The following is a 10,659-nucleotide window of genomic DNA, read 5'->3' as shown; positions in this document are numbered from 1 at the left end:
AACGGCCGTATGGGGTGATTGGGGCTATAAATATCCCTCCACCTGTATTCAAGATACATAAGAGCTTCACCAAACTCCTATTCAATACTTGCAACAACTTCAAGCCTTGCAATTCCTCCCAAGTGCCAAATTCATCAGGATTGAACTAGAGAAATAGTAGTGCCTTGTGAAGTGTTTCATTTGAGCTTGTTGTATTCATTACTTGTGTTCTTGTGTTTCATTCTCATTTCCATCCCCATTCTCACACTTAGTAAAGTTAGCAAGAGATGTCAAATTGTGCGGTGATTTTTGCGGGGACTTAGTGTCCTTTGAGATTGAGAAAAAACACCCAGCTGATCTAAGTGACCGTTTGAGAGAATGAAAGGGTTGAAAGAGACTCGTCTTTAGTGAACTCCTCAACGGGGAGTAGGTTCTTCAGAACCGAACCTCGGGAAATAAATCGTCCGCGTTCTTTGTGCTGATTTTGTATTGTGATTTATTTCTAGCTCTCCCCTCTCCCTTAATTCTCTTGCTTGTGTTAGATTCTATAGTATTTGAGTTGCTCCCAAAGTAATTCCGCGATCAATTGAACAACCCTAAGCAAAAAGAACATCTCTCCCTCATTCTGATTGTCCTAATTCTCATTCTAATGCTTAATCAGGTGCTAGTTGTTACAATTTGTGACAAATTTTAGGTTTCTCCTATTCACCCGTCCTCTAGGCAACTTTCAGTCCCACATTGGCAGAGGTGTCAGAATGTTGTAGAGTTTGGTTATTGAACAAGTAAGTGAATGTTTCAAAATTCAGACTCCACCTTCATCAACATCAACATAGCGTTTTAGTCCCAAGCAAGTTGGGGTAGTCTAGAGTAAAACCCAACAAGATGTCACCGAAAGAAGAAAGAGAGAGAAAGGGGAGGTGAAAAGCTTTTGAGGGCACTAAAAGGAAAAAAAAGCCTAATCACGGTTCAGGCACGTGGATAGCTTCTTTCCAAGCACTTCTATCCAAACACAACTCCATTGGGATATTCCATTTGATTGCCTCCTCCCATGTCAAGTTTGGTCGACCTCTACCTCTCTTCACATTATTGTCCCGTCTTATGATGCCTCTATGCATCGGTGCCTCTGGGGTCTCCGGTGGACATGCCCAAACCATCTCCACCGATGTTGAATAAGCTTTTATTCAATTAGCGCTATTCCTAGCTGATCATGTATGTCATCGTTTCTCACTCGGTCCAATCTTGTGTGCCCACATATCCAACGCAACATACGCATCTCTGCGACACTTATTTGTTGGATATGTCTTCTTTTAGTAGGCCAACACTCAGCCCCATATAACATAGTAGGCCTAATCGCTGTCCTGTAGAACTTGCCTTTGAACTTCTGTGGCACTCTCTTGTCGCATAGTACTCCCGATGCTTGACGCCATTTCACCCACCCCGCTTTGATTCTATGGCTAACATCTTCATCAATATCACCATCTCTCTGTAGCATCGATTCCAAATAACGGAAGGTGTCCTTCTTACTACCTAGCCCCCCAAACTTACATCTCCATCATCACTAATTGTAGTACCAAAATCACATATCATATACTCGGTTTTGGTCCTGCTAATTCTAAATCCTTTTGATGTCACACCCAAGTTTCAGGGGCACCAAGACCCGGACGCGAAATAATAACCAAGTGTGCTGGGACCAAGTCTCACACATATGATGACTCATGGTACAGAAACGAATGTCACATCTTCACTATATAATAGGAGTTATGTACAAAATAAATAAATAATTACATCATATGGAGACAACGATCCAACAACCCAAAGTTGACTGGGAGACGACAACCTAGACCTCTCATGATCACATCACAACATCCTCCATGCGCCTCATCCTGCGGTACCTATTCTTGACTTGTGGGGGGTGTGAGACAGCAAGGGTGAGCTCACATACGTTCATCGCTCAACAAGTTGTGGGGAATAGTGTGCATGAACTTACAAAAGGTGGGAGCTCATGTGAAATGTAAGGCTTACCAAAGAAGATGGTTAAAGCTGATCATTGCTTTTAAAGTTGGTCAAAATTTTATTAGCAGTTACTAAGTGTAAGTAGATACCAACCCAAATAAGTAATAGATCAAAATTGATAACAACACCCGCGATGCAATGCATATGACAATTTGAATTTAGTTCCATAAATTAATCATGTGAGGGTCCGAGCCGCTCATGACCGTGAGCACGGCTAATATACCAGTTTTACACTCTGCAGAGGTTGCACATCTTTACCCACAAGTCATGTTACCCATCTGCCAAGGGGTCATGAATCCTATACACCTCTACCAAGGAGGCGAGGTAGGGTAACACTACGAGGCCTTTACAAAGTTCCACTAGCTTTAGAAAACCCGCTACAGTTTCTAGGAAGCTCCAATGCAGGGATCCCTCGGCTGACCGCTGAAAGGGAATTAGGCTTACACCTTTTTCCTAATTGATTTTGGTGGTTGAATTGCCCAACACAAATAATTGGACTAACTAGTTTGCTCTAGTCTATAAGTTCTACAAGTACCAAAGGTTCACAATAAGCCAATAAAAAGACCAAGAAAGGGTTCAAACAAAGAGAGCAAAAGATAACCCAAAGGCACCCTGGTCTGGCGCACCGGACTGTCCGGTGCACCAGGGCACTTGAAGCTGAACTCGCTACCTTCGGGAATCTTAGAGGGCGCTCCGCTATAATTCACCGGACTGTCCGGTGAGTCACCGGACAGTGTCCGTGCACATCGGACTGTCCGGTGTGCCAGCGGAGCTGAAAGGGAAATGTGCCCTTGGGCCATTTCTAAGTATTTTGGTGGTTTAGTGTCCAACACAAGTGCCTAAGTGTAAAATGGTGGACAAAGTACAAATCAAGGATAAAGGTATGTTTCTCAGACTTAGTACATTGTTTTAGAGACTAATGTATTGTGTCTAAGTGCTGGAAACAGGAAAAGACCAATTGGAAAAGCCTTGGCTCGAGCAGCCAAGACTTTGCTCAGTCTGGAGCACCGGACTGTCCAGTGGTGCACCGGACAGTGTCCGGTGCGCCAGGCTGGCTCGAGGAAAAAGGCTGTTCTCGGGACTTCGACGGCGGTGTACGGCTATAATTCACCGGACTGTCTGGTGGTGCACCGGACTGTCTGGTGGTGCACCGGACTGTCCGGTGGGCCGTTCACAGGCGAACTCATCGCTCTCGGGAATTCATCGGCGACGTACGACTATAATTCACCGGACTGTCCGGTGAGCCAACGGTCGGCAGGGCCAACGGTCGGCCGCGCGATCTGCGCGGGACACGTGGCCGAGCCAACGGCTAGAAGGGGGCACCAGACTGTCCGGTGTGCACCGGACATGTCCGGTGCGCCAACGGCTCTCTGGCTGCCAACGGTCGACTGCGCCATTTATGGAAGGAAATCGGGCACCGGACACTGTCCGGTGTGCACCGGACTGTCCGGTGCGCCAGTCGACAGAAGGCAAGATCAGCCTTCCTAGATTGCTCTCAACGGCTCCTAGCTGCCTTGGGGCTATAAAAGGGACCCCTAGGCGCATGGAGGAGAACACCAAGCATCTCCTAAGCATTCCTAAGCACCAAGACATCAACTCCGCGCCTTTGATTCTTTGCGATAGCGATTAGAGCTCTAGTTGAGTGGTGAACTCATTGAGTTGTGTTGTGAGCTCTCATTGCGACTTGTGTGCGTGGTGTTGCTGTGATTTCTTGTCTTGAGTGCGTTGCTAATCCCTCCCTTGCTCCGTGCTTCTTTGTGAACTTTAAGTGTAAGGGCGAGAGGCTCCAATTTGTGGAGATTCCTCGCAAACGGGATTGAGTAAAGCAAACAAAACATCGTGGTATTCAAGTGGGTCTTTGGACCACTTGAGAGGGGTTGATTGCAACCCTCGTCCGTTGGGACGCCACAACGTGGAGTAGGCAAGCGTTGGTCTTGGCCAAACCACGGGATAACCACCGTGCCATCTCTGTGATTGATCTTTGTTGGTTATTGTGTTTTGTTGAGGATTCCTCTCTAGCCACTTGGCAATTTTTTGTGCTAACAATTAACCAAGTTTTGTGGCTTAAGTTTTGAAGTGTTACAGGATCACCTATTCACCCCCCTCTAGGTGCTCTCAATTGGTATCGGAGCCGTTCTCTTCACAAAGGGACTAACCGCCCGAAGAGATGGATCCTAAGGGGAAGGGAATCGTGATCAACGATAAAGAGAAGGAATCCTTCATCAACGAGCCAAAGGACGACAAGCCTACCGACTCCGGCTCGGGCCATAGACAGAAGGAAGGGAAGAAGAAGAAGACGAGGCACATCAAGGAGATCGTCTACTACGACGACAGCGATGAGTCTACTTCTTCCCAAAAGGACGATGACCACAACGACTACGAGAGAAGGAAACCGGTTAATTCGAACTTTTCTTTTGACTACTCTCGTATTCCGCAAAGTTCAAATTCACATTTGCTCTCCATTCCACTCGGCAAGCCTCCACACTTTGATGGAGAGGACTACGGATTTTGGAGCCACAAAATGCGTAGTCACCTATTCTCTCTCCATCCTAGTATATGGGAGATTGTAGAGAGTGGAATGCACTTTGATAGTTCGGATAGTCCCATGTTCATTAATGAGCAAATTCATAAGAATGCACAAGCTACTACTGTTCTTCTAGCTTCATTGTGCAGGGATGAATATCACAAAGTGAGCGGCTTGGATAACGCCAAGCAGATCTGGGACACCCTCAAGATTTCTCATGAGGGGAACGACGTCACCTTGCTCACCAAGATGGAGTTGGTGGAGGGCGAGCTTGGACGGTTTGCGATGATAAGGGGCGAGGAGCCGACACAAACATACAACCGGCTCAAGACCCTTATCAACAAAATAAGGAGCTACGGAAGCACGCGATGGACGGACCACGACGTCGTCCGACTGATGCTAAGGTCCTTTACCGTTCTTGATCCTCATTTGGTAAATAATATTCGTGAGAATCCCAGGTACACCAAAATGTCGCCCGAAGAAGTCCTTGGAAAATTCGTTAGCGGGCGGATGATGATCAAGGAGGCGAGGTACGTGGACGACGCCTTGAATGGTCCGATCAACGAGCCGCAATCCCTTGCTCTCAAGGCAACAAGAAGCAAGGAGGTGCTACCTAGTAAGGTGGCACAAATTGAGGCAGCCGGACTTAATGATGAAGAGATGGCCCTCATCATCAAAAGATTCAAGACGACGCTTAAAGGTCGCAAGGGACAGCCAAGCAAGACCAAAGCCAAGGGGAAGCGCTCATGCTTCAAATGCGGTAAGCTTGGTCATTTTATTGCTAACTGTCCCGACAATGATAGTGAACAGGACCAAGGGAACAAGAGGGAGAAGAAGAAGAATTATAAGAAGGCAAAGGGCGAGGCTCATCTCGGCAAGGAGTGGGATTCGGACTGCTCCTCGTCCGACTCCGACAATGAAGGACTCGCCGCCACCGCCTTCAACAAGTCATCCCTCTTCCCCAATGAGCGTCACACATGCCTTATGGCAAGGGAGAAGAAGGTATGTACTCGAGACTCTACTTATGCTTCTTCAAGTGAGGACGAATCTAGTGATGAGGATGAAATAGATTATTCATGTCTATTTAAAGGCCTAGATAGAAATAAAATTGATAAAATCAATGAATTGATTGATGCCTTGAATGAAAAGGATAGGCTTTTAGAAAAGCAAGAGGATTTGTTGTATGATGAACATGATAAATTTGTAGAAGCACAAAAATCCTATGCCTTAGAAGTTAAAAGAAATGAAATGCTTTCTTATGAACTATCTACTTGTCATGAAACCATTTCTACTTTACAAGGTGTTAACAATGATTTAAATGCTAAATTAGAAGTAGCAAATAAATCTAATTCTTGTGTAGAACACGTTATGATTTGCACTTGGTGTAAGGATATTGATATTGATGACTGTAGTGGACACCTAGTTTCAATTTCGAGATTGAATGATGAAGTAGCTAGTCTTAATGCCCAACTTAAGACTAGCAAAAGTGATTTCGATAAGCTAAAATTTGCAAGGGATGCCTACACGATTGGTAGACACCCCTCAATTAAGGATGGACTTGGCTTCAAGAGGGAAGCCAAGGACTTAACAAGCCATAAGGCTCCCATCTCCACCAAGGAGAAAGGGAAGGCCCCTATGGCAAGTAGCACTAAAAAGAACCATGCCTTTATGTACAATGATAGAAGACAGTCTCATAGGAGTTGCAATGCTTTTGATTCACATGACTCGTATGCTATGTTTGCTCCTAGTTCTTCCTATATGCATGGTAGAGATATACCTAGGAAAAATGTTCATCATGTGCCTAGAAAAAATTTTGTTCATGCTTCTAGGAAAGTTATGAATGGTCCCTTTACAATTTATCATACTTTGAATGCTTCCTTTGCTATTTGTAGAAAGGATAGGAAGATAGTTGCTAGGAAATTAGGGTCAAAATGCAAGGGTGATAAAACTTGCATTTGGGTCCCTAAGGAAATTGTGACTAACCTTGTAGGACTCAACAAGAGTTGGGTACCTAAGACCCAAGCCTAAATTTGCCTTGCAGGTTTATGCATCCGGGGGTTCAAGCTGGATTATCGACAGCGGATGCACAAACCATATGACGAGAGAGAAGAAGATGTTCACCTCCTACGTCAAGAATAAGGATTCCCAAGATTCAATCATATTCAGTGATGGGAACCAAGGCAAGGTGAAAGGTTCAGGCAAGATTGCAATATCAAATGAGCATTCTATCTCTAATGTGTTTTTAGTGGAGAGTCTTGGATATAATTTACTATCTGTTAGTCAATTATGTAATATGGGATATAACTGTTTATTTACAAATGTAGATGTGTCTGTCTTTAGAAGAAGTGATGGTTCATTAGCTTTTAAGAGTGTATTAGACGACAAACTTTATTTAGTAGATTTTGCAAAAGAGGAGGCCGGTCTAGATGCATGCTTAATAGCTAAGACTAGCATGGGCTGGCTGTGGCATCGCCGCTTAGCACATGTAGGGATGAAGAACCTTCACAAGCTTCTAAAGGGAGAACACGTGATAGGTTTGACTAACGTGCAATTCGAAAAAGATAGACCTTGTGCAGCGTGTCAAGCAGGTAAACAAGTAGGAGGAGCGCATCACAGCAAGAATGTGATGACCACATCAAGACCCCTGGAGCTGCTACATATGGACCTCTTCGGACCCGTCGCCTATCTAAGCATAGGAGGAAGTAAGTATGGTTTAGTTATTGTGGATGACTTTTCCCGCTTCACTTGGGTATTCTTTTTGCAGGATAAGTCTGAAACCCAAGGGACCCTCAAGCGCTTCCTAAGGAGAGCTCAAAACGAGTTTGAGCTCAAGGTGAAAAAGATAAGGAGCGACAATGGGTTCGAGTTCAAGAACCTTCAAGTGAAGGAGTACCTTGAGGAGGAGGGGATCAAGCACGAGTTCTCCGCTCCCTACACACCTCAGCAAAATGGTGTGGTAGAGAGGAAGAACAGGACGCTCATAGATATGGCGAGGACTATGCTTGGAGAGTTCAAGACCCCCGAGTGCTTTTGGTCGGAAGCCGTGAACACGGCTTGCCACGCCATCAACAGGGTCTACCTTCACCGCCTCCTCAAGAAGACTTCATATGAGCTGCTAACTGGTAACAAACCCAATGTATCGTACTTTCGTGTATTTGGGAGTAAATGCTACATTCTAGTGAAGAAGGGTAGGAATTCCAAATTTGCTCCCAAGGCTGTAGAAGGGTTTTTATTAGGTTATGATTCAAATACAAAGGCGTATAGGGTCTTCAACAAATCATCGGGTTTGGTTGAAGTCTCTAGCGACGTTGTATTTGATGAGACTAATGGCTCTCCAAGAGAGCAAGTTGTTGATCTTGATGATATAGATGAAGAAGACGTTCCAACGGCCGCGATACGCACCATGGCGATTGGAGATGTACGGCCTCAGGAACAATTGGAGCAAGATCAACCGTCTTCCTCAACTATGGTGCAACCCCCAACCCAAGATGACGAACAGGTACCTCAAGTGGAGGCGCATGATCAAGGGGGAGCACAGGATGTTCAAATTGAAGAGGAAGAAGCACCTCTGGCACCTCTAACCCAAGTTCGAGTGACGATTCAAAGGGATCATCCCGTCGACCAGATATTGGGTGATATTAGCAAGGGAGTAACTACTCGTTCAAGATTAGTTAATTTTTGTGAGCATTACTCTTTTGTCTCTTCTATTGAGCCTTTCAGGGTAGAAGAGGCCTTGCTAGATCCGAACTGGGTGTTGGCCATGCAGGAGGAACTCAACAATTTCAAGCGCAATGGAGTTTGGACACTGGTGCCTCGCCCCAAGCAAAATGTTGTGGGAACCAAGTGGGTGTTCCGCAACAAACAGGACGAGCACGGGGTGCTGACAAGGAACAAGGCTCGGCTTGTGGCAAAAGGTTATGCCCAACTCGCAGGTTTGGACTTTGAGGAGACTTTTGCTCCTGTGGCTAGGCTAGAGTCAATTCGTATCTTGCTAGCATATGCCGCTCACCATTCTTTCAGGTTGTACCAAATGGATGTGAAGAGCGCTTTCCTCAATGGGCCAATCAAGGAGGAGGTGTACGTGGAGCAACCCCCTGGCTTCGAGGATGAACGGTACCCCGACCACGTGTGTAAGCTCTCTAAGGCGCTCTATGGACTTAAGCAAGCCCCAAGAGCATGGTATGAATGCCTTAGAGACTTTTTAATTGCTAATGCTTTCAAGGTCAGGAAAGCCGATCCAACTCTTTTTACTAAGACTTGCGATGGTGATCTTTTTGTATGCCAAATTTATGTCGATGACATAATATTTGGTTCTACTAATCAAAAGTCTTGTGAAGAGTTTAGCAGGGTGATGACGCAGAAATTCGAGATGTCGATGATGGGCGAGTTGAACTACTTCCTTGGGTTCCAAGTGAAGCAACTCAAGGACGACACTTTCATCTCCCAAACGAAGTACACGCAAGACTTGCTAAAGCGGTTTGGGATGAAGGATGCCAAGCCCGCAAAGACGCCGATGGGAACTGACGGACACACCGACCTCAACAAAGGAGGTAAGTCCGTTGATCAAAAAGCATACCGGTCCATGATAGGTTCTTTGCTTTATTTATGTGCTAGTAGACCGGATATTATGCTTAGCGTATGCATGTGTGCTAGATTTCAATCCGATCCTAAGGAGTGCCACTTAGTGGCTGTGAAGCGAATTCTTCGATATTTAGTCGCTACGCCTTGTTTCGGGATCTGGTATCCAAAGGGGTCTAACTTTGACTTGATTGGGTACACAGATTCCGACTATGCTGGATGTAAGGTCGATAGGAAGAGTACATCGGGGACGTGCCAATTCTTAGGAAGGTCCCTGGTGTCATGTAATTCTAAGAAACAAACTTCCGTTGCCCTATCCACCGCTGAGGCCGAGTACGTTGCCGCAGGACAGTGTTGCGCGCAACTACTTTGGATGAGGCAAACCCTCCGGGACTTTGGCTACAATCTGAGCAAAGTCCCACTCCTATGTGATAATGAGAGTGCTATCCGAATAGCGGAAAATCCTGTTGAGCACAGCCGCACAAAGCACATTGACATCCGGCATCACTTTTTGAGAGACCACCAGCAAAAGGGAGATATCGAAGTGTTTCATGTTAGCACCGAAAACCAGCTAGCCGATATCTTCACTAAGCCTTTAGATGAAAAGACCTTTTGCAGGCTGCGTAGTGAGCTAAATGTCCTAGATTCGCGGAACTTGGATTGAATTGTAGCATACATGTGTTTATGCCTTTGATCATGTTCATTCTGCATTTTGTTGCTTATTGTGGTGCTCAAATTGTACAAACACTCCCTGGACCTCACAAGTCCTTTTTGCAAGTGATGCACATATTTAGGGGGAGCTGTGCTACAACTTGACCCTTTGAGACTAACCGTGTACTTGAGTTTGGTTGTTTTAGCCTCAAAGGAGGATTGAAAGGGAAAAGGTGGACTTGGAACATGCAAGACTTCCACTGCACTTCGATGAAAAGAGTAACTTTTCCAAGTTCATCTTTATACTCTTATTGCCTTTGTGTTCTCATTTGATGATTTTGGTGAGGCAATGGGGTTAAAGGGCCAAGATTGATCCCGTTTTGGTGCTTGATGCCAAAGGGGGAGAAAATAAAGGCCAAAGCAATAGATGGATCAGCTACCACTTGAGAAATTTTGAAAATAGTAGATTAGAGCTTTTGGTTTGTCAAAACTCTTTTATTGTCTCTTATGTCAAAAGTTGGCCTCTTGTGGGGAGAAGTGTTGATTATGGGAAAAGGGGGGAGTTTTTGGAATCCTTGATCAAATTTCTTTGGAAAACCTCTCTTTATGTCTCTACAAGTGGTTTTGACTTAGAGATAGGAATTTGAGTTTGATTTGCAAAAACAAACCAAGTGGTGGCATAGAGTGATCCATATATGTCAAATTTGAATCAAAATAATTTGAGTTCTTATTTGAAGTGATTTTGTACTTGTTCTACTTGCTTTATGTTGTGTTGGCATAAATCACCAAAAAGGGGGAGATTGAAAGGGAAATGTGCCCTTGGGCCATTTCTAAGTATTTTGGTGGTTTAGTGTCCAACACAAGTGCCTAAGTGTAAAATGGTGGACAAAGTACAAATCAAGGATAAAGGTATG

Source organism: Zea mays, chromosome 10 (genome assembly GCF_902167145.1).
Source record: "Zea mays cultivar B73 chromosome 10, Zm-B73-REFERENCE-NAM-5.0, whole genome shotgun sequence".
NCBI lineage: Eukaryota > Viridiplantae > Streptophyta > Magnoliopsida > Poales > Poaceae > Zea > Zea mays.
Note: the sequence above shows the minus strand (reverse complement) of the source record.